At 42.9% G+C, this 23,569-nt stretch overlaps 1 long non-coding RNA gene across 1 annotated transcript; it reads right to left on the bottom strand.

Moving 5' to 3' along the window:
- Positions 1-13,908: 13,908 nt before the first annotated feature.
- On the bottom strand, positions 13,909-16,202 carry LOC123145660 (uncharacterized). Its single transcript, XR_006472360.1, has 2 exons — positions 15,677-16,202; positions 13,909-14,179 (listed from the first exon to the last, which is right to left on the bottom strand). It is a non-coding gene; the product is annotated as an uncharacterized lncRNA (long non-coding RNA).
- Positions 16,203-23,569: the final 7,367 nt, after the last annotated feature.

The following is a 23,569-nucleotide window of genomic DNA, read 5'->3' on the forward strand; positions in this document are numbered from 1 at the left end:
ATTAGGTCACACATGTGCTAGATCCTCGAGACACGAGAGGAGATACAAGATTCATGATCAACAAAGGACGATACAAAGGGTAACCGGTTCTTCTCCATGAGGAGGTCTTGATGGGGGCCGCCCAAGAGGGGGTCTTGAATCCGCTTGGAAGGATCTTCTCCGAGGAGGCGCGATCTTCGAGGAGAAGGTAACCAAGTGGATGAGCAAAGCTCTCAAACAAACATGAGCTAATCCTTTGCTAACCCTAACTAGGAGGAGGGGTGTCCTATTTATAGTCATAGTGCAAATGGGGGCGCAGTAAAGGTGTACATGGGCCTCAGCCCGCAACTGGACACAGCCAGGGACCGGACGTCCGCTGGGGACCGGTCGTCCGGTGGCTCGCGGGCTTTCGGACGTCCGGAGGGGGGGCGGTCGTCCGCTATTTTCTTCTGTGGTGACGCCGGTCGTCCGGTGGGGGACCGGACGTCCGCTCGCTAATGAGAGACCGTCGTCTGGTGTCGTCCGGACGTCCGCTCGCTGGAGCATCTTCGGCAACTCTTCTCCTTGTCCTTCACGGTTGGTGTCCTCGCCGTCTTGTCCATTCGGTGTAGCCGATCCGTGGGCTTCCTCCAAGTACCTAATCACACATAGTGTTTCCTCTTAAGGTAGTAGCCATGTCTCATGCATAGGAAGTGGTAGTTCGGATAGGAGCGAGTTCACCTTATCTTCGATAGCCTTCGCTCGAGCTCTTGTCATAGGTCCAAGTGGTGTCGTTGGAGGTATAGATGCGTCCATGGGGATGATCGTGCGATGCTCCGCATCATGACGAGGAGTCTCAAAATTGCCGAGACATAAAGATTGATATATTGGAAGGCTACATTCGGACACTGGAATGGTTCGGGTCGTTTCGGATAAGTTTCGGAGTACCGGGGGTTATTGGACCCACCCCCCCCCCCCCCGAGAAGTTAATGGGCCATCATGGGCCTTAGTGGAGAAGAGAGAGGGCCGGCCAGAGGTGGCGCGTGCACCCCCTGCCCAGTCCGAATTGGACAAGGGGAGGGGGCGACGCCCCCCTCCTTCCTTCTCTTCTTTTCCTCCTTCCCTTCTTTCCTACTTGGACTAGGAAAGGGGGGGCGAATCCTACTTGGACTGGGAGTCCAAGTAGGACTCCCCCCTATGGCGCGCTCCCTCTAGGGCCGGCTTCCTCCTCCTTCCCCCCTTTATATACGTGGGAAGGGGGCACCCCAAAGGCGCACCAAGATTTGTCTTAGCCGTGTGCGGCGCCCCCCTCCACAGTTACACATCTCGGTCATATCGTCGTAGTGCTTAGACGAAGCCCTAGGCCGGTAACTTCATCATCACCGTCGCCACGCCGTAGTGCTTACGGAACTCTCCCTTGGCCTCAACTGGATCAAGAGCTCAAGGGACGTCATCGAGCTAAACGTGTGCTGAACGCGGATGTGTCGTACGTTTGGTGCTTGGATCGGTTGGATCGCGAAGACGTTCGACTACATCAACCACGTTACTAAACGCTTCCGCTTTCGGTCTACGAGGGTACGTGGACACACTCTCCCCGCTCGTTTCTATGCATCTCCTAGATAGATCTTGCGTGATTGTAGCTAAATTTTTTGAAATACTACGTTCCTCAACAATATAAGAACAATTCATGCACATCAAGTAAAGGCCAATACATAGCATAAGCAGTTTCTTGCAATATTTTCGTGTTGGAAACATAGAGAGGCGGAGATGTAGTTCCTCTCTCATAGTAATTGCAAGTAGGAGCAGCAAGCACATGCATATTATATTCATCAAAATCATTATGTGCAACGGTAAAAGGCAACCCATCAATGTAATCCTTAACAAGAGCAAACTTCTCCGATATAGTGTAGTTGGGAGAATTCAAAAAGATAATAGGACTATCATGTGTGGGTGCAATAGCAAAATTTTCATTCTCAACATAAGGAACTATAGCAAGTTCATCTCCATAAGCATAATTCATATTGGCATCTTGGCCACAAGCATAGCAAGCATCAAGTTCATCAAAAAGTGATATTTAAAAAAAATCAATGGGTTCATAGCAATTATCATAGCATTCATCCTTCGTATGCATGAAGGGACATTAAATAATGTATGAGTTGGAGGGTTACTCTCATTAGAAGATGTGCACGGGTAGCTAATCCGCTCTTCCTCCTTTTGTTCTTCGCTCTCCTCATCATCTTTCTCATCTAATGAGCACACAGTTTCATCAATTTCTTCTTCCATAGACTCATGCAAAATATTAGTCTCTTCTTGGACAGCGGAGATTTTCTCAATAAATATATCAATATCGGAATTGTATTTGTAATTATCATAGCAATATTTAAGGATAGCAAAATTTTCAGTTCTATAAACTGAATCATCAAAATCTTCAAACTTTTCAAACAAAGATTCAATTTCATAAGCACCCTTAAAAGCAACAAATTCTTCTATTCGTTCCACATCATAGTAATCATATCTACCATTAGCATAAGCCAAGGTTTAATTATCATTAAATTTGCATGAAAAGGAAAGGTGTGGAGCATTCATCCTAGAGCAACAAGTATAATCATATCTCTGGCATAAATTCCAAGCATACCAATGCACATATCAATTTGATCCCATAATAGTTTCCCTTTTGTGTCAAGCGGTAATCCCTAAAGTATTCACTTTGATCCAACGTTACTCCCATTATCAAGTTGAATAGGGTTTTCTCAGAATTATCAAAGTACTAGTACATAATATTTTTCACATAACGAGCATCGAGGGTTTTAGGAGGTTCCCATCTCCATGAGTAGCAAGTACAGCTTTTTTTTTTTGGTGTTTCGTGTTCCATATCCGTAACTAAAGATAGCGAACAACTTGGAACAGAAAATAAAAACTACTTAATGATAAAGCAAACAAGCACACACGAGAATATTCACCCCACACTATTGCTCCCCGGTAAAGGTGCCAGAAAAAGGTCTTGATAAACCACAAGTATAGGGGATCGTTCATAGCCTTCTTCGATAAATAAGATTGTCGAACCCAACGAGGAGCTAAAGGTAGAACAAATATTCCCTCAAGTTCTGTCGACCACGGATACAACTCTACGTACACTTGACGTTTGCTTTACCTAAAACAAGTATGGAACTATTATGCAAGAATAAAACTACGAGTACTTTGCAAGAATAAAACTACGAATAAATTGCAAGGTAATAAAAGTGAATAGCTTTTGTCAACAAGAAAGTCATTTGTCCCTAGGCAATCGATAACAAGTACCGGTAATCATTCTTGTAATTTTATATAAGGGAGAGGCATGAGCTAACATACTTTCTCTACTTGGGTCATATGCACTTATGATTGGACCCCTAGCAAGCATCCGCAACTACTTAAGATCATTAAGGTCGTGAAACCCAACCATAGCATTAAGTATCAAGTCCCCTTTATCCCATACGCAACAACCCACGTACTCAGGTTTAAGCTTCTGTCACTCTCGCAACCCACCATAAGCAAATCATGAACGTATTGCAACATCCTACAGCGGGGACCCCTCACGTTTGCGCGAGACAGAGGACACCATAGGACAGCACCATAAATAAAATATACAATCACAACAACCAAGATCACGATTAACCCATGGGACAAAACGGATCTAATCAAACATCATAGGATAACCATAGATTATTGGGAAATAATATATGGAGGTGAGCACCATGTTTAAGTAGTGCACTCTTGCAAGTATCAAGAAGAAGCATCTACGACGTTATCAAGCAGGTGAATGATTTTTGGGGTTAGAATAAAACTTCCCATGAACTACATACGTAGGCAGGGGGCCAAGAACAACATGAATTATTTTTTCTGTATAGGAATATTGTTTCGAAATATGAGATGACTATTTTATTCAAGCATATGAAAAAAAATATAAAAAGAAATTATTTTTATTTATTTTTACATAATATTAGATCGGCTCCATTGTTAAACATATTTTTAACATTATTTACTAATATCGTTGCTGTCATAGAGAACGGGTGGCACGGCGACGGGTGGAAGAGGAAGAAACCGAGTACGTCACCCGAGTATAACATTGTACGTCACTCGAAAGTGCCATTCTACGCTCGAGCATAGATGCACTCGATATCGACTCCCTCCGTTTGTCTCGAGATGGCCAGCGTACACCATACAGGCCCAGGTATATATCAGGTATCTATATTAATAAACAGGGCTTATGGCCCACGTCTGACTGCCAAACATCTTGACGCCGTTGGGGGAACTCCTATGTGCCGCTTATTGCGGCACACAGTCGGGGCTTCGCATAGGGGACCGCCCGACTGGGCCGGCCCATCGGGGCGTGCCATACTGTAGCGTGTAGCGGGGCGTGTGGATACTGTAGCGGGTAGCGGGTGAATAATTCACAAAAAATGGCTTCGCATAGGGGACCGCCCGACTGGGCCGGCCCATCGGGGCGTGCCATACTGTAGCGTGTAGCGGGGCGTGTGGATACTGTAGCGGGTAGCGGGTGAATAATTCACAAAAAATTATACGCGATGGAGTGGCTTCGAACCGTAGACCTCCTGCTACGCTTGATAGTCCATTGCCACTTGACCTAAAATCAGTTACTAAACAAACTGCAGTGCAAATCTTTAAAAAGGAACGCCAACAACAGATCCGATTTTTAAATAAAGTTCAAACGCAACCTTTTCTCTGCAAACGTGCATATTATTTTGAAACGCGATTTCCTAAAACATAGTAAATAGTATTTCAGGAAAAGGAACTCAAATTTTTTTCTAAAACACAAATTTGTTTTTGGAAAATCTTGATTATTCTTGAAAACATCAACATTTTTTTAATAATTGATCAATTTGAGAAACGGGAACATATTTTCAAAACATTGAACGAAGTTTGCAAAACAGGAATATTATTTAAAACTTTAAACAAATTCAAAAGTATGAAAATATTTAGGATCTACGAAAAAAATTGAAATCAAGTATTTTTGAAATTCCGAGAAAAATTGGAAAAAGTTAACTTTTTTGAAAACGGGAACATTTTAAACTGCCGAACAAAATATTAAAACACGAACAATTTCTGAATACACAAACATTTTTTATACTCTGGAACAAATTTTGAAAATGGGAACATTTTACAAAAATCCTGCTTTTTTTAAAAACACGAACAATTTTGAAAACACAAACATTTTTTGAAAACGAGAACATTTTAAACTGCCGAACAAAATATAAAAATGCGAACAATTATTGAAAACATGAACATTTGTTTAATCTCCAGAACAAATTAGGAAAATGGGAACATTTTATGAAACTCGTGAGTTTTTTTAAAAACACAAACAATTTTGAAAACACAAACATTTATTGAAAACAGGAACAATTTAAACTCCCAAAGAAAATAATAAACATGAACAAAATTAGAAAACACGAACTTTTTTTTAAACTCCGGAACAAATTTGGAAAATGGGAACATTTTATGAAACTCTTCAATTTTTTTAGAAAACACGAACAATTTTGAAAACACAAACATTTATTGACAACGGGAACATTTTAAACTCCCGAACAAAATAAAAAAAGCGAACAAAATTTGAAAAGATGAACATGTTTTTGAACTCCGGAACAAATTTGAAAATGGGAACATTTTCAGAAACTCTTGATTTTTTTTAAAACATGGACTATGTTGAAAACCCAAACATTTATTGAAAACGGGAACAATTTTTGAAAGTGGAACATTTTTTGAAACTCCTAAAAAATGAAAACATGAACAATTTTTGGAATTTGTGAACAGTTTTTGGAATTTAGAATAACTGGAACATTTTTTGAAAATCCCAAACTATATTTTAAAAGTGATCATTTTCTGAAAACAAGAAACATGTTTTCAAATTTTCGAACATTTTTTTGAAAACCCAGAACATATTTTCAAATTTGCGAACAATTTTGAATTCTATACATTTTTAAAATTTCCGAATTTTTGAAGAAAAAAACAGAAAAAGGAAAGAAATGAAAAAATAAGAAAGAAACAGGAAAGGTAAAACCAAAACGAAAATAAAAAAAGAAACAGAAGAGAAAATAAACGAAAAAGAAAAAACCTATAAGAAAACCAGCCAGAAAAACAACAGGAAAAAAACCGATTCGGGGAATCTTCTAGAAGGTTCCCAAAACCGGGAGAAACCACCCACCCAGATTGCCTCGCTCGCGCGTGAACCCTGTGCGTTTCCTCGACAGTTTGCCGCAACGTGCGTCACATAGGATATTCCCGCCGTTGGCCTCCATCAGAGCGGCTCAGAATTAGATAGATGATGTGGGCCGTGAGGCACGGGATTCTGGACTAACGGCAACTGGCGAGCCCAATTGGACGCAGCTACCCGAGAAGCGTTTCTACAAGTGAGTGCAGAGAGAGTTTATATAATCAGTTCAAGAACTACCAAGTATATGAAGTTATCGCCCAAAAGCACCCACCCTGTTGCTCCCCCAAGTGCTCAACTCCATTCCATCTCATGCATCGAATTCTTATCTAAATCCAAGCAATCGAACTACAAAAAATAATCACACAGGCATGCATGTCTCTCATTCAGATTCCGAGTTCCTGCTTCTAAACTCACCAATTCTGTGTGCACAAGGGACAGCATGTGTTCGACCTCACTCAACTCCCAACCATACCAGGCATCATGTATTATAAAATCATCGGCTACCACAGCTTACAAACCACACGTTGTAAGCATATAATTTCTGATGCTCCCAACCATAATTTCTAGTCATGCACATCTACTTAATACATCCACGCGTGGTTCAGTCACACTTACATCTAAGACATGTGGTGTGGATTATAGTTTAACTCACATCCCTTGCTCAAAACACAATCCTGGATGCTAATGGACTCATTGAGAGATCACCACCACACCACAATTCAGCGGATGGTAGCTAACACTTGCCTCCATTTGCGATACGGGTTTATATGGTAACACTTGACCTCCCTGGAAACCACTACCACACCAGAACAGCCGGGATGGTAGCTAACATTTCCTTCTAGTGTGTTATGCTTCTCGCAGCAAACTCACAACTACTAGAACCAGACTGTATATATGATAACCAAACTTCCTCCAATAGCCCATCTCATATCAGAATGGAACTACCTCAATCATGAAATCTGGCAGCTCAGCACGGTTCCCCCTCATAGATATCACCTCGTAAAGCAATTTCTGCCCAGGCTTTCTTTACAGGTTCTCCTTTCTGCAGTTTCGTATTTGCTGAACATTAGTAATTCTCATTCATAATATATATAACCAGTCATTTGATGGACAGAGTAATCATGCTGCTTACCTGGGTCAGGGGAGTGTAGATGTATAGCCCAGTTAATTCGAGAATGTAATTCAATATGTAAAGCCAGTTGTTCTCACTGCACACACCGAGTTCAAGTCAGTTATGGTCTTCAAATGCGCATGCTGAGTAATTTGACAGTGCAACCGACCACAACACTCACATTTCGCAACTTGGATGCATGTTCACATTATAGATCACCCTCCATCCTAGCGCTGGAACATGCCATCCAGTGATGTTAGCATGTATATGCATCGACGTAGTCCTTCCAGGACGATGTTAGCGTTGTCCTCATGCTTGTATCGCATCTCTTCTTCAGACTCTAAATTCTTACCACATAACCTACAACAATCTTGAAGAAAACTATCCCTCTTACCATGCTATGGTGTTAACATACGGCAATGAAAGGACATCATTCAAATTCTAACATCATAGCAGTAAAAATAAAATCTAACATCACCATCATACAAACTCTCTTCGCAGCATATGAACTCTCCTCTCACCATCCACACCTTCAACTGAAAATCTTAGACATGTTATAAAGACATGTCTTCATACATTTAGCAATCATTATGTAAGCTCACCGTGAGCAAAAGAACTTCCACACCAGCTATGTGGGGTGCAAGTTAAACAGGTCACGTCCAGACCAAAGTATAAGTTTTGCTTTACATGCATGTAACTATCGCTGAACACACATCAGGAATTTGGGGACTGCTATAGCAGCATCTGGCATGACAGCTATCACCGGCTCGAAGTATCAAGACTTGCATCTTCAGGATCCAACTACCTTGGCGATCACCTCTAACTTGTCAGAACAGCACCTCCGAGATCATGAAATCAGGCACCTTGGGGTAGACATGTGACCACTGATTGCCAAAAATATGTAATCAACTCCACCTAGCTTTTATGCAGTGCTTCAAATTGCCCCCCTTTGTTCATCAGATATCTATCATTTTCCATGTAATCAGTTTTCCACACAACCACATGACACAGAACATCTTTTTGTAATTAATTCTATGATTCCTACTATTTTCCATTTTTTACTTCAAATGGAAAATGGAACTTAGAAATATGTAATCAGTTTTATATTCAGTAAACTAAAACAAAAATTAATTGCTTTTACAAGATGGATAATCCAATCCCATTTGTTATTTCAGGTCACAGTGTCTCCACTTCAGAAGTACAACTTCAACATATTTGCTTGAAACACCAGGCTAGAGGCTAACAGTAAGAAATTCAAGACGGACACAACATACTTAATATGCCGTCATAATACAGAAGCTGCCTCTAGTTGTCAGATGTCCAGTTTACTGTGGTTTCAACCAGTTGAATTACACATTCGTGAAAACCATTCCAAGTGTTAATTAACACGTTACATCAACCTGTAATTCACATGTCTATTAAGCACAGTTGCCTACAGCAATCCATTCTGAAAATGCAATACGAGCTAGACCACTCAAGCACACTATTTTGAAGTGGTCAATTAGACCAATCGATTGCATTAAGAACTGTCTGTCTCAACCTTATATAGAATAGGGTTTCTAGTCTGTACTCAATGGAAGGTGCATGTTCAAATAGAGAAACTGACCTTTAAAACTGCCGGCAAAGTAAGCTTTCATAAAATTAAAAACTCTACTGCTGCATTGCAGCCAACATTTTTCTAAGTTCTTTATCAGTGTACCAATCTTGTTGTAGTGTAACAATAACTACAAAACATCATTCGGTTGTATTATATATGATGAGTAGTCCCAATGCATCAAGCAACAGAAAACGAGTACCAAATTATGGACAGCTTGCCACATTCTGTCAAATTGGTACTCCAGCCCACACTAACCCCGTTACTCATAGCAACAAACCAATGTTAATATAATTATGTATTTTAATTCAGGGAGATCACTATGTTGCTACAGCTTTTTGAAGCAAATTGAGGTATTCGGATACTGAATGTGTAACCTAAATTACAGACCTGCACAACCTCATAATTTTTGAAGTGCAGTACAATTTATTTTCCAGCTGCATTATCTATGCCATCCCCTTTTTAACGACATTTACAGCCTTAGTTCATGAAGGTTCATATGTTCATCACAGTTTATAAATTGTACCTATCCGCATTTTAACTATTTCAGACAGTTTCTAGGTAAACCAAATTCCAAGGTGAGCAGCTACAAGTATTATGCTAGCCCCCCTGTAATGACAATTGCATTTTGAGTTTCTACAGATTAAGAGCATATCTTCGCATTCATCGTGGAGCTTTTGGGTCCATCTGACCAATTGACTGTTCGCATCAAATATCTTAATGCAGTAAGCACGCAACAACCAAAGCAACTCGCTCCCTTTTCACGATTTGTCAGTCATGTCTATAGTTTTCACACAAATTCGAACACTGATGATGGAATCAAGCAGTTTTACACTTACCGCTTATTCCACCCGGGCGCTTGCGGATTCATCTTGCCCATCGACAGCTCCTAGGTCGGAGGCGAGCTCTCCCTTCTGGACGCCGCCGCGACGATCTGTGCTTCGCCGCTGGCCACCGCCGGATGCTACTGCGTCACCTCCAGCTCCGCCCGCATATCGCCATTCGCAGCTAGAGGGGGCGGCACCAAGCTCTCCCCTACTTCCTCAATAAGAGTGGATCTAAAAAATTGGAACTATGTCCGTCAATCAGCTAAGCCATTCGCCTACAAACCGAGATGAGATTGTCGGAAAAGCACAGATCCGCGTACCTGTCGATTGGTTGCATCAAAAACTCCATTGTCCCTCGCCGTCGGCGCTCCATGGCTGTCTCTCGAAGTGTTCACCGACCAAATCGCACTTGGGGGTGGAGGAGGCGCTCGCCCTGCAATGAATTCGTCCCAGCAGCCAGCGAACGGAAAGCGAACTATCCGAGCCGCGGCTCAGACGGGGTGCGCGATTCCGATCCGCGGCTCACCTCACTTTCGCGTTAAATCTGCCTATTCTACTCCGTCAACATGGCCCACCCACCGCGGAAGCGTGCGTATTTTGCCACAGTGTGCATTTTTTTCGAGAATTTAGTGTGCATTTTCTGGGAAACCACATGCGCCTGTATCTCTTCTACTTCTAATGGAATAGTTGATAGTCTCGTACTTTGGTTTTATTATCGTTTGGTTTTTATTCGTCACCTCCCACCACCCCCGCCAACTGGTTTTCTCTTTTCCATTAAAATCTCTACTCCTAATGGAAGTACTTTAGTTTTATTTTCGTCCGGTTTTTATTCGTCACCCCTCACCAACCCGTTAACTGGTTTTTCTCCTTTTCATTAAAAACCAAAATTTTATTGAAGAAGATATCTTGTTTCGTGCTTACTTTGGCAGGTTCTGATTGATTATAATCACGTAAATAGATAGATAATTAAGAATTCAGAACTCTCACCATATATTTAGGATTACCTTCCTAAAATATAGACATAATATTTTCCTCGATAACCTTTCAAAACAAAATGAAATATTCCTCAATAACAAATCATTAATCCTGCGCACTATATCATTATTATTATCTCTATTCCTAATGTCTCAGTTGGTAGTCTTGCCTCACTCCGGTTAATTTTTTCTCACCGTTATATGTTTGAACCGGATTTTATCAATAAGATCAATTTTCGGTAGTATAACTTTCCTATTGAAAGAAATGGATCACGATAAATCTTTAAGTCGTTTCCTTTCCTACTCATCCCATCGATCGACAGGATATCCCCCGCCCGCGCCCCCACCGATTTTTATTTCCATGTGACCTAATCCTCCCTACGCCCTGCCCCCTTTCCATCCCTCATGCCTTGTTTTACAGGAAGGGATTGTGGAGGTTTGGAGAGGAGAGGATTCCAGGGGATTTGGTGAATCCCCCTCTTCCATCCAATCCCCTTGAAACCTCAAATCCCCCTCCATACAGAACACTGTTTGACAGGGAGGGATCTCCATATTGAACTAAAATGGTGTAAAACAATTAAAAATCTAATCTTGCAACAGTTCTTCACATGAACAACATAATTTGCTTGACTTGGAACCCATATATCTTCACATAATTGCGATGTCACATAACAGCAACATAATCTCTCACATCAGCATGACTTGAAACCAAAAATATCTCATACGTTTTCAGCATTCACAAGTCCGAGGAAAAACATGCGTACATTTAAGCATGCTGAGAATACATAAGACATGCGTACATTTAAGCATGCTGACAACAATAGCGCCGACACAAAAGCAACTGACTCTCAAATAGACGATTTCGAGGGACCTTGCAAACGTCCCATTCTTCCTCTGCTTTGTTCCACTTCTCAACCTGGTTTAATAATGACACCAGAAAAAAACTGATGATACTGAAGAAAACAAGGTAATGTTGCTACTGTTGACAAAATTATATCTCATTTAAATTCAATGCAGATATTTCTCATTCAATTTCAATTCCAAGACCAAACAGAGGAGCCAGTTGACAGAGGGAGTACTTATGTACAAGTAAATGATCAGGTATATTTCAAGTAAATGATATTAAGAGCACAACAACAATCAGGTATATTTCAAGTAAATGATATTAAGAGCACAACAACAATCAGGTATATTTCAAGGAATTATATGATGGCCTTGTTAGAGCTACATCAAGACCAACAGAGGCTGTAGACTGTTTTGGACTTTTTCTTCTTTTCCCTTGAACCCAAAAATAGGGGAGAACAGCTGAATCTTTGGAGGCATTTCAGATTTGCTTTATCATGAGCTAACAAACTGTTCCAGGAATAATTCTTTAAAGAAAGATGCTTTCCAGATTACAAACTAATAATTCGTCAAGACAGACAAACCAATGTATAGGCTGGTCTGCCAGTATGACATATCTCTGTCTTTAGATATCCAAGCACATTATTCTAGCACCATACTGTGTTGGCCCCAACAGTAATTTATAGGAGTAGATAGAAGTACATGCAGTACAAGAACGTTTCCGTCAAAAAATAACAGAGAGGAGATGGAAGGAACAAAGCAAATTATTGTTGTGAACACGCCACTGATAAACATAACAAAACAACACGACAGCAACGGGTTCCCAAGATGGAGGCAACTCATCCACCCCAACAAGGATCCAAGCGGCAGGCTGTGAAGATAAAAGTCACACACATTTCATCATAAGTATTATAAGTAGCAGAATTTCATCATTATTTCTAATCTGATGGCACACACATTTGAATAGAAACATTGCAGGATGGTTTGTTCCAATGCATGCAGAAGATGGAAAATTAGAATCAAGACCAAAATATCGAGTGCATTGCTACAGCTTGTAGATAACTACAAGTTGTAGAATAGGGCAACATGGCAATTAGCCAACTAATATCAGTGCCACACATTGCAGGAATGAACCTCGGCAATTAAACTAGGAAGATCAATACTAAACTGACATATGTTCTGCTTAGTTAAAAAACCCAGTATATATGCATATTTGATTCAATTGCATACCACTTTTTTTATACAACCGACAAGATAAACTAGCACATAGAGGTGCACAACAGCAACATCCTAACCAAACGATATAGTGACAAGGAATTATATGAAAAAGAAACAGTAGTGATAGCTTTTTTCCGTTTTAAATATTCAGTTCAACAACGACAACAACAACTCAGGTATTCAATACTCAGCAGAAAATCTCTCCAGATTTATGTGATCCTGACTCTGCCTCTTGATTGACGAAGAGCTTTAATTAGTGAGCTGCTAAGCTTGGCAAGTGGCTGGCATCATGTGATCCTGACTGGCCTCAATTAGAAAGAATGCATACTACCATTTATATTTTAATTTCATTGGTCTGGTGAGATGTCCACGATGTAAGCAGGATGACATTTCCTTCCCAAAAGAGCAAACTAACAGCCCATTAATGATAGAAGAAACAAGAAAGGACCAAATGGTGAACAATGATAGGAGCCATGGGATTACTGAAGCTGGCTGTGTCAACCTGCAGGAAACATTGATGATCAATTTGCCTCTTGAACAATTCGAAACGCCATGAGTTGGACGGTGCATCAGAGGTAGCATCCACGAAAATGGCCTCTGAATTAAGATCTCAAGTTTCAGAACCACAAGGACCGAGCAAAGTCATTGCTACCGTTGTGCACTCAACGGGGAAGAATCCAAGGTTTCTCTCTCTCACTAATCCAAGTGTTAGTACACCGTGGCCATCCAGGGCTACCACGCCGGAGGAGACCGCGTCGCCGGGGAGGAAGAGGTAGCAGCCATGGCCGATGGCAAACCCTAGACGACGAGGGGAAAGGAGGGGAGGCAAGGACTTACCACCGTGGAGAAGTCCAGTATGCCAGAGGAGATTGCCGGCGTCAAGGCGTCGGGCTGCGCGGCGTCTTGGGGAGGAGGAGGCGGCGGCGTCTTAGCGAGGAGTTGGGCGGCCAAATCCTCGAGGCCTCGTTTGGTAGAAGAGTATTTGAGAGGTTTTGGGAGGAGGGGATTTGGGAGGATTTGGTGAATCCCTCTCTTCCACCCAATCCTCCCAAACCCCTCGCATACCCCTTCTATTTGGTACACAGGGATTGATACAGAGGGTTTGCAAAATTAGTATACTATAATCAAAGATGCAATTTTTACAACTTCAAAAGCTTCAAAAGCTCATAGAAGAAATGTACTTGCAACAATGGTGCAACTAGATTATGCAAAATAACAAAAAGGCTTGTATAATCTGTTGCATGTACTATCAACTGTTCAAATGAAATGTTACATGCATACATGCCACGGTCCAAATGAAAAATACAAGATGTTCAATCAACGAAAGTCAATGGTTCATTACAACATAAATTTGATCGGCAAATGCTCCGAGACATGTTTGCGGGCTACACGGTGTGAAGGAGACTTGTGGCAGCAAAGTGGTCACCCGTCTTCCGCGAGATCAGGTCCCTATAAAAAACAGATGAATTGGTCCAAGGGTTAGATGTATTTTGAGTAAATGATATTAAAGCTCGCACTGCAATCTTGCCGCTGAAAACAAAATTCAGTGTGAAGTGACCCTATCTGGTCAAATAAAAACTTTCCGTCCTTAGTCTGTACATCTCCTGTTATCTGTTGGCACCAAACATCAAAAAGAATTAAACAGAAAAAGTAGTACACATGTACAGCATGATGATGGAATTAAACCAAGACCTAGGTCAATGGTGAATTCAATGAAATCGTCAAAGGCAGAAGCACAAGGTTCATAACAAACAAACAAAAATCTCAAGCAGAATGCAGAGTTAAAATTCAAACAACTGGCATCTTCCGAAGTGAAGCAAAGCACATTTGAAACTAACTAGAATACGTCTGGACTTCTAAAATTCTCAGAATGTGTTCAAAGCTCGCAATGAAATATTGCCCTGGATGTATGTATGTTTATTTCCTTCAAATTCAAACAACTATTCAATGAAGCTTGCAATGTGGACTATTTCCTTGCTGGCTAGAAAGAGCACTGCAAAGAAACTGTAATGAATGATCAGCTACTGAAGATGAGATAATACATCCTCCACTGCCTCTCTGGATGCAGTCTCCAAGAAAGATATCAACAACATAAACCCGACTCCATAGTTGAAATCTTGTTGGGCAAACTTATTTATTTATCTGACATTTTTAGGCCGAGTTGCACAAAAAGGAAGATTTTGCTAGTAGTACTAAAGTACTGCTTTCTAAACCAAACTCTAGAGTCCAGGACATGGATGGAACAAGTACATTCTGAAACAAAGAAGTACAGTACAGCTTAAAACGGCTTCTCACTGCAAGTTGGCGCAAGCAGATCAGCTTAAACCTGTTGAACGCATACTCGTGTTGTGAGTTGTGACAACATAATCAAGCAACACTACACTACAAGGTCCATGCATTTTATCAAACTTCCAAACAAGCTAACAACAAGATTATATACCAAACAACATATTTCACTGCCAAACTCTTGGAATGAAGAGACAGTAGCATTAGTCGCAAGTGTTGTAGATTTGCAAGTTCAGATGACTATCGCTAAATTAGACTGAAGAACAAGACTGTCGGTCGTCACCACAACCCAACAAGTCCTACTCCTTTGCATCAACTACTAACAAATCTTGACATCTCCGGCAATGGACATTTGAAACATGGATTCTCTCCTAACAAATATGCAGAGCACTCATCCAGTTCAAATAAAATGAAATAAACATCTCATTCTATAGAAACACAATATTGCTACAAACTGTCAATCCTCCTAGATCCATCAGACCATCACCATCACCATCAGAAAATCACGGCAATCTCGTCGGGTAGGGTTAGGGTCGATGAGTGGCTAGAAGAGGACACGTTCTTGGCGAGCTCGCCGGCGTCGATGACTTACCACCGGGGACAGGGTTAGGACGGAGGCGGGCAGAGGAGGGGGGGAGGGGAGAGGCGGAGATGGCTTACCACCGGGGAGAAGGCCAGTACGCTGGAGGAGTAACGCCGGCGTCGGGCAGAGTCGGGCGGCGGCGTGGGGGCTCCTCCTCTCGCCGGCGGGGCTCTTCCCCTCGGTGGCGGAGGCGGGGCTCTTCCCCTCGGTGGTGGCGGCGGCGTCGTCTCTTCCTCTCGCTGGCGGCGTGCGGGGACGAGCGATTCCCTGAGTCGCTGGACGAGGGTTTCGAGCCGCGTGGTTTCGCGTGGTTTCGCGTGGATTAGAGAGGATTGGCCCATACAAACCCCCTGTACTAAATGGGCCAACGTGGTTTCTGGGGGTTTCTGGCCCTCGCGAGGAAAATCCTCTCGAAACCCCGTCAACCCACTCGCGCCAAATGAGGCCCGAGGGGGGCCTCGAGGGTTCTGAAACGCGTGGGAAGAAGTGGATCGAGGGGGAATCGAGAGGATTGGGCCCATGTAACCCCGCGTACCAAACAGGCCGACGGGGTTTTGGGAGGATTCTGGGCCTCGCGGGGTTATTCCCCTGAAAACCCTTCCGATCCACATGAAACAAACGAGGCCTCATGCTACGCCGCCCCCCGTTCCCCGTGGACATGATGGCCGCCGCAGCCTCCCGATCTCCCTCTCCTCGCATCGCCGCCTGCGACGCAGCTTAACCACCGTCTCCACTGGTGCCTCGACGGTTGTGGCCTCCGCTCCAGATCCGTCCGCCGTTGATCCCATATCCATCCATCTGCCTGAGTGGAGGGCGGACGGAGGCTGCTGGGGCCTGAGTGTTCCAACCAAGGGTGTTGCGCCCAGCTCCGACATGGTGGATGCACCGGTCTTGACGCCGATGCGCCGGTCTCCTCGCCACCTTCGACCACAACCTTGCCTTGTCCGACCGCTGCTCTGCCATCGCCGTCTTCGAGCCTCCCAGCACCACTGACAGGCTCGCCGCCTCCGCTCACTGGTCCGCCGTGTCTTCGATATTCCCTGCATCCCGCCAGCGAGCCTCCTGCTGCCCGCTCGTACTCATCGATCTCTCTTATCCCGCGACAGAGTTCGCCCCTATCCTCGCCGGCGCCATGACCGTCTTCCACATGGAGCCTACCTCCTCTGCCAGCGCTGACGGCGACCGCAGCCCCAAGCGCAGCGGCCGCGAGTGCCATGAGGCTACGCAACTGGGACGAGGTCGAAGATTCCCAGCTCGGCCTCCTCGACCTCCACCCTTGTTCTCGCACGCTGACGGTTCATCATCATGCATCGGGATGAGGCCGGAAGATCCGGCAGCCTTGGCGGAATAGGAAGAGGAGGCAAATGAGGCTGAGGGGAGCACGACAGAGCGCCCTCGCTGCACGAGATCAAGAACCATTCTATTCAGAATGAACGAAGAGGCTCATCTCCATCCGCTCCGGTGTCGTGCCGGCAGTCGTTGCAGAGCCAAACACACCTGTCCAGGCCGCGGCATGGTCAGGGCTTCACAGTTTGTAGGGTGGATGGTTGCACGGGGCCATTCTTGCTGCTGGTGCCATGGGACACCTTACGCGGCTCCTCCCCCGCATCCGGTGGAGCTGTGAATGGCTGCGTCGGCGTGTGTGTGTTCTGATGTGTGTGCGGTTGATGCTTTGCTGCTGTAGGCTGATGAACAGTGTTCATGCGTGCGTGTGCTAGAGTCTGCTCATGTGTGCGTGTGCTAGACTGATGTATATTATCTGTTTTTGCGGGAACTGATGTATATTATCTACTGTTGCAGGATATTTGATGTCACCGTGAGCACATCTAGCAGCACAACTCCTTCAATCCGAGGTAAAACATACACCCCACTGCCTACCCCCCTGTTTCTTTTTCTGAAATATTTGACACTAGAAGAGAATGTTGATTTACCTCTGAATAATTGGCTTCTTGTAGACAGATTGTGTGCTATTGAATTATTCTTGTTCACATGTTGAAGTATCATTTGTAATTGCATTGTAGATGGACAGAAAAACAAATATGTTAATTTATGCGGTCTGCAGTCTAGTGGTTTGTCAACATGATAACATTGGTTGTTCAATCCAGAAAAAGAAAAAGAAGAGAAGCAATTACATATGCCCCATTTGATGAGAGAGATAGGATGAGAAGAGAGTATTTTGACAACAAAATATGGAAGAATGACACAACTTGTCTGAACATGCTTAGGCTTCGGAGAGAACCTTTCTTTTGGTTTTGTCAAATCTTTAGGGATCGCAACTTGCTAAAGGACACAATACACTTGACTGTTGAACAACAAGTAGCCATGTTCTTGCACACTTTTTTGTTTTGGTCTATTATGAAACAGTATAATTTTTCGAAATTATGACTGTACATAACATGTTTTCTTTCCTCCCATTGAAAAATTGCAAATTATGAGGGTAATCTCACCATCTCAAGTCAAAAAGGTTACCACAACCCTTATCCTTCATTTATCCCTCGAACAAAACACTACAATGGCTATCCTCAACCACGTTTCATCTTTTGAACCCAAAAAATATGGGATAACTCCACCCTTCCAACCAAACTGAAAAAAGGGCTATCCCTAGCCAGCTGGTTGGGGATGCCCTCAACCACCCTAGCCTGGCCCTCAAACCAAACACATCCTAAGGCATGCTTCGTTTAGTACCTGACCTTTGACTCTGTAGCCCACTAAGGTCTGGTGAGTGCACGTGCTCAATTATGTGATGTAGTTGTTTTCATGTTCTACAATTCGGTGGTACCAGGTTGTGTGCACAATGGGATGTTCTTAAAGATCTGAACTTGTTTCAATGGAGGCATACAATTCAGTTGAGAACTATTTTCTCAACAACCATTGGATGCTACAGGTCTGGGTATAGCTAATTCAGTTGAATCTTGGCTAAGAGGTTATCTGATAGTTAGGGCAACCACATTTTATTCTCAAGCCATTGAATCTTTTGGTGAAATGCATCAAGCTGGTTTTAGCATGACCATTCATGTAATGCCAGCTTATTTTCTGAAGTGGGCTAATTCAGTACGCTTAGTCAATTGCAAACAGGGTCATGTAATAGGTAGGATCAACAAGAGTTGGCTGGCAACTGCTATATAGTACATATATGGAGTTATTTACCCAAAACCACCACACTTGGGGCTAGGGTAACCGGTCGGTACCACATTTGAGCCATGTCACAAAAAACCACCAACTCTGGGACTAATTGGTAACTCGGAGCACTGACGGGCCATTTTAGCCGCGGAAACAGCGAATCCGACAGGTCGGGCCCACCTGTCGGGTCGACGTAGCGTGCTTGCGTGGACAATTTGTTGAGTTGGACGAGGGCCCCACCTGTCAATGACTAGAGTGTTTATCTTTTTTCACATTTTCTTTTTATTCCTCTCTTCAGTTTTCTCATGGGCATTTCAACAAACACGCTATGTGCGTGTCTTCACCGGCGCCACCACCAGGCGAGGCCGTGCGGCGGCGCACTGGGAACGGGCGCGCGAGGCAGCTGCGGTAAGGAGAAACTCGGCCGACGCCCATGGTGGTCTTCTCCGGGGACGTCGATGGCGGACTCGCGACCACGGACGGACATGCCCTCCACGGCGCGCGGCCAGGGCCTCCCTGCGCACCGCCGCCGGCAGCCCGGCACAGTAGCTCCAGCGCCGTCGACGCGTGCTTCATCATTGCGACCACGAGGCCCGACGCTGCAACCGCCTCCATTAGCCTGAGCCCGAGCAGGATCTCTCGTGTAGGAGAAGCCTAGGGGGCGGCCCGATGCTTCTAGTTTGCCGCCAGCTCGCCGCCAGTTCGCCGCCATCTCGCGCCGCCCTCGATGCCCGATGCAGCGCACGCATGCGTTCGTCCAGGGAGACATCTAATCATGGAGGTACGAGGTCCAGCGCGGCGGCTCAACATGGATTTTAGGTGGCTGGGGCGGCTGGGCAGCTCGCCGGTGGTGGTGTATCTCACCGGGGTTGGGCTCCGGCGGCGGTGCAGGATTAGACAGTGGTGGGGGTTGGTGTACTGGAGGGAGAGAGGGGAAGAAGAGAGAGCCCGACAGGTGGGGCCTTGTGCCACCTCAGCGAATTATCCACATAGGCACGCCACGTCAGCCCGACAGGTGGGTCCGACCTGTCGGTTTCGCTGTTTCCGCGGCTAAATCGGCCAGTCAGTGCTCCGCGGTACCGATTAGTCCCAGAGTTGGTGGTTTTTTGTGACATGGCTCAAATGTGGTACCGACCGGTTACCCTAGCCCCAAGTGTGGTGGTTTTGGGTAAATAACTCACATATATGTATGGATCAGCAAAGTTTGTTATTTTTTCTTTTTGTTAATTTAAGCCCTTAAGGTTATGTTGTTAAATGCATACACAGAACTTAGTTCCAGATTTAACAAGAGTACATTTTACAATGAGCTTTATAGCTGGTGTTGATCATAATCAGGAAGTGTCCAGAGCATTTCAATTATTTTCTGCTTTGTGCACATTAAATACCTAGCGTTCAGTATGCCTATTTGTAGCATATTGCAGACTTGTAGTGAAGTAGCGCCATGCTAAGTACTAGATGCACCTTATTTCCAAATATGCTTTTCTGAAAATGTAATATACTTAAGGCAGCTTGTGTTAATTTTTTGGTATTACTCCCTCCGTCCCAAAATAAGTGTCTCTTAACTTTGTACTAACTTTTATTCTTGGATGGAGGGAGTATGTGACTTCCACCAGATAGTAAATAGTTATACTATTTATGAGATATAGTAGAATCGATTATACATGGGGTATAAAGTAGAAAATTGTAAGGCATCATATGTTGTTTCTTGGGATACCACCACACAAGTAGTAATTTCATGGAATAAAACAATCCCTTTGTCTAGCACGTTTTAACTTTTCACATGGCCCGTTGAACGACCATTCAATTTAGAAGACACATTTAAAATTGTGTGGTTCTGCAACACCTCTGATTTTGCTCAACAAAGAAATAACAATGCTGCACCAAACAGTTCTTTTAAGTTCTGTATTTACTTCCTAAATGCATCAGTTTATGCACACAATAATTTTTTCTAAGGATCTTACTGATATAAGTCCCAACTATATATTTGAACCTTTCTAGCAATATGAATAACCATCCATGTTAGTATATAATACTTTTTCTGATAATGATGTGTTGCAGCTCTAGAAACTAGGTCTCTCATCCACGTCAATAATGCTTGAAAATCAATTCATTTGCCAAATAAATTGTGAACAATGGTGTCAGATATGTCAACCAGCCAGCTATGTATATAATTTTTGTGAGCTCTGGATTCAACTGATATGTCTAGCCAGAACGAAATAGCAAGTTTTGTGCAACTTCAAATTTTCAGAGAAAATGATGCTTAGTTCAAGGGGTAGTTTTTGGCTCTGGACTTTTGAACTATTAATTACTTACAAATTGAAGTACATAACTAACCCAGAAGGCACTGGCATCTCACTTACCTGACTGCCTATCTTCTCTGCATGCTGCCACTTTCGGATAAAATGCCACCTTTTCATTTCTTTTTAAAGAAGTACTCCCTCTGTAAACTAATATAAGAGCGTTTAGATCACTAAAGTAGTTATCTAAACACTCTTATATTAGTTTACGGAGGGAGTACAATGTTACAGTTAATAATCCTTCATTCTATTGCTTGTATTACAGAAGAAATGATTTCCCTTCTTGTCAAATCGAAAACAGCTGACACGCCCAAGTGTGAAGTAGTTGATGGTCGAGAATTGAAATCAAGGCACAGGGGAGAGATCTCAACTATCCCATCTACAAGGACCACATCTATAACAGGTTTGTTGGTTTCTCCCCAAACATTTTCAGTTGTTGCATATAGTTGTGCGCAAATACTTGACATGCTTTTGCTCAGACAGAGAAGGATTGGCAAGATTTCAATTTTGTTCAAAATTGTGTTGATTTTGATGTCGTTTCATTTTTTAAGTATGCAAGGACCCAAAGTTATTCAAGAACCTTCTTAACCATGACCACTACGAGCAGGTGTTGCATCAGGTCTCGCTGTGTTTGAAGCTCTCTAGGAATGACTCCGCTGCCGTGCCTCGCTTAGCACCATAATTAGCACGGTCCGGATTGCAGTCAAGACTCCTCGAAGCAGATCAATAAGATCATTCGGCTTGTCCTACTGTTTCAATGCAATCATGTAACTAATAACCAGTCCATTCATCAATATCATCCTTCTGTAAAATGATTTAGCAGGCTAGCTGACGATGTGAAATTATGAGATCGTTTGATCTGCCCATTTTCGCTAGCATTCCCTTTTTGGATACCATTCACATGGTGCTTCATATCTCTTGTGAAGGCCAAAATTTAACCACCACTACAACTATGATAATTAGCCTCCTTTTATAATTAATCTCAGTACATGCTTACATGGATATGCTAATTGTTATTGTAATGAAAAACAATTCAATTTTTATGAATAGTTTTGTCCATATCTTCCAGGTTACTTCTTTCAGCAAAGTCAACATTTAAGGTGGCCAACCTGATGTGGTGTCTGTGTGCATGCTCTGAAAAAGTCGTTTGTGTGCAGGCTGTGAAGGATACTTCAAAACTTACATTTCAGTGAAGGATACTTCTATCAGCGATGGCAACATTTCAACGAAGGATACTTCAGAACTTACATGTTGAAAATGTTGTATGTGTGCATGCTCTGAAAAGATGAACACTTGTATGTGTCCTGTTATTCTGTAGCTATTTAATAATATGTTAATGGTGTCAAGAGGACAAGTCCATGTTCTTCATGTCAAGTACTATAAGTCTCTCTCGAAAGAAAATATTCTTTATACAACAAGACAATACTTATTATGATTTTTGCATGAAGTTGCGTTTTTTTCCTTGGATTGTGGGTTTGCATCAGTGGCTGCAAGTCGAGGCTGCCTACCTTGCCACTGACAGTGGGGCACTATATTTTGTTCCTTATTTCAGTGAGAAGGTTATTAGTTCTTCTATTTTGATTAACCGTGTTATGATAAATACGAAGAATCTCATTAGTGGAGTTTTTAATTGTTTTGGGTGCTTATCAAAGAAACAAGGGCATGTGTTGTTGCTGAACGACGACAAAGTTTGGCAATGTAGGCTGTAGGAGAAACGGGGAGAATCATTCCAGGGATTGTAAATGGTTGAGATAGCAAATTATACACATCTGATATTTATTTTGTTTTCTATGAAGGATTTTTACATCATAGGGATCCCCTACTTGGTGAAAGTTGTGGTGTCCATGGGAGAGGCAAGGAGCACGAGCATGTGAGAGAAATAGTGTAGTGCAGAGAGCAGGGACTAGATGCCTGTTATGAAGTTGTGTCATGGTAACCGCTAGAGGGACGATGATGCATGAAATCAGTTCCATAACAAAATACAAATATGATGGACGAGTCATCAATTCAAGTGAGAAGAACTTGTTTCATGTGATTTGTAGTGGCCAAAAGCGGAAACAAATTGTTTGCACAACACCTAATTCGACAACAAAAGTGCTTCGCCTTGATCATTATGTGCATGTGATATGATTCTAGATATTTTTCTTTGTATGGGGTGATTCTAATACTGAGGTAGGAGGGTTCGTACGAGTGGAGCTATCGTATCTCATGCAATGCTTAAACAGGAAAATAATGAGAGCAATTTAGGTTTTTTGATGTATAACATTGCAAAATTGTACAGGGACCTTATTTAATTTGTCAGAACTTTTTATAGGGAGTGCATGATGACGAATGTTGGAAGACATTCAAAGTTAGAGATGATGGGAATGCTTATGGCAATATGGCGAACTTAAGAAAACATATGCGAATTTGAGCTGGGTGGCAATGTAGAGCCGAAGCCAAGTGTCTGGTATTCATCTGTTAGATTTGAAGTGGGGTGACAACATAGCGAATTATTACACAAATGATCGAAGAGCTGAAGTTGAGGGGCCTGTGATAGATTCATTTGTTGGC

This window comes from Triticum aestivum, chromosome 6D (assembly GCF_018294505.1).
Source record: "Triticum aestivum cultivar Chinese Spring chromosome 6D, IWGSC CS RefSeq v2.1, whole genome shotgun sequence".
NCBI lineage: Eukaryota > Viridiplantae > Streptophyta > Magnoliopsida > Poales > Poaceae > Triticum > Triticum aestivum.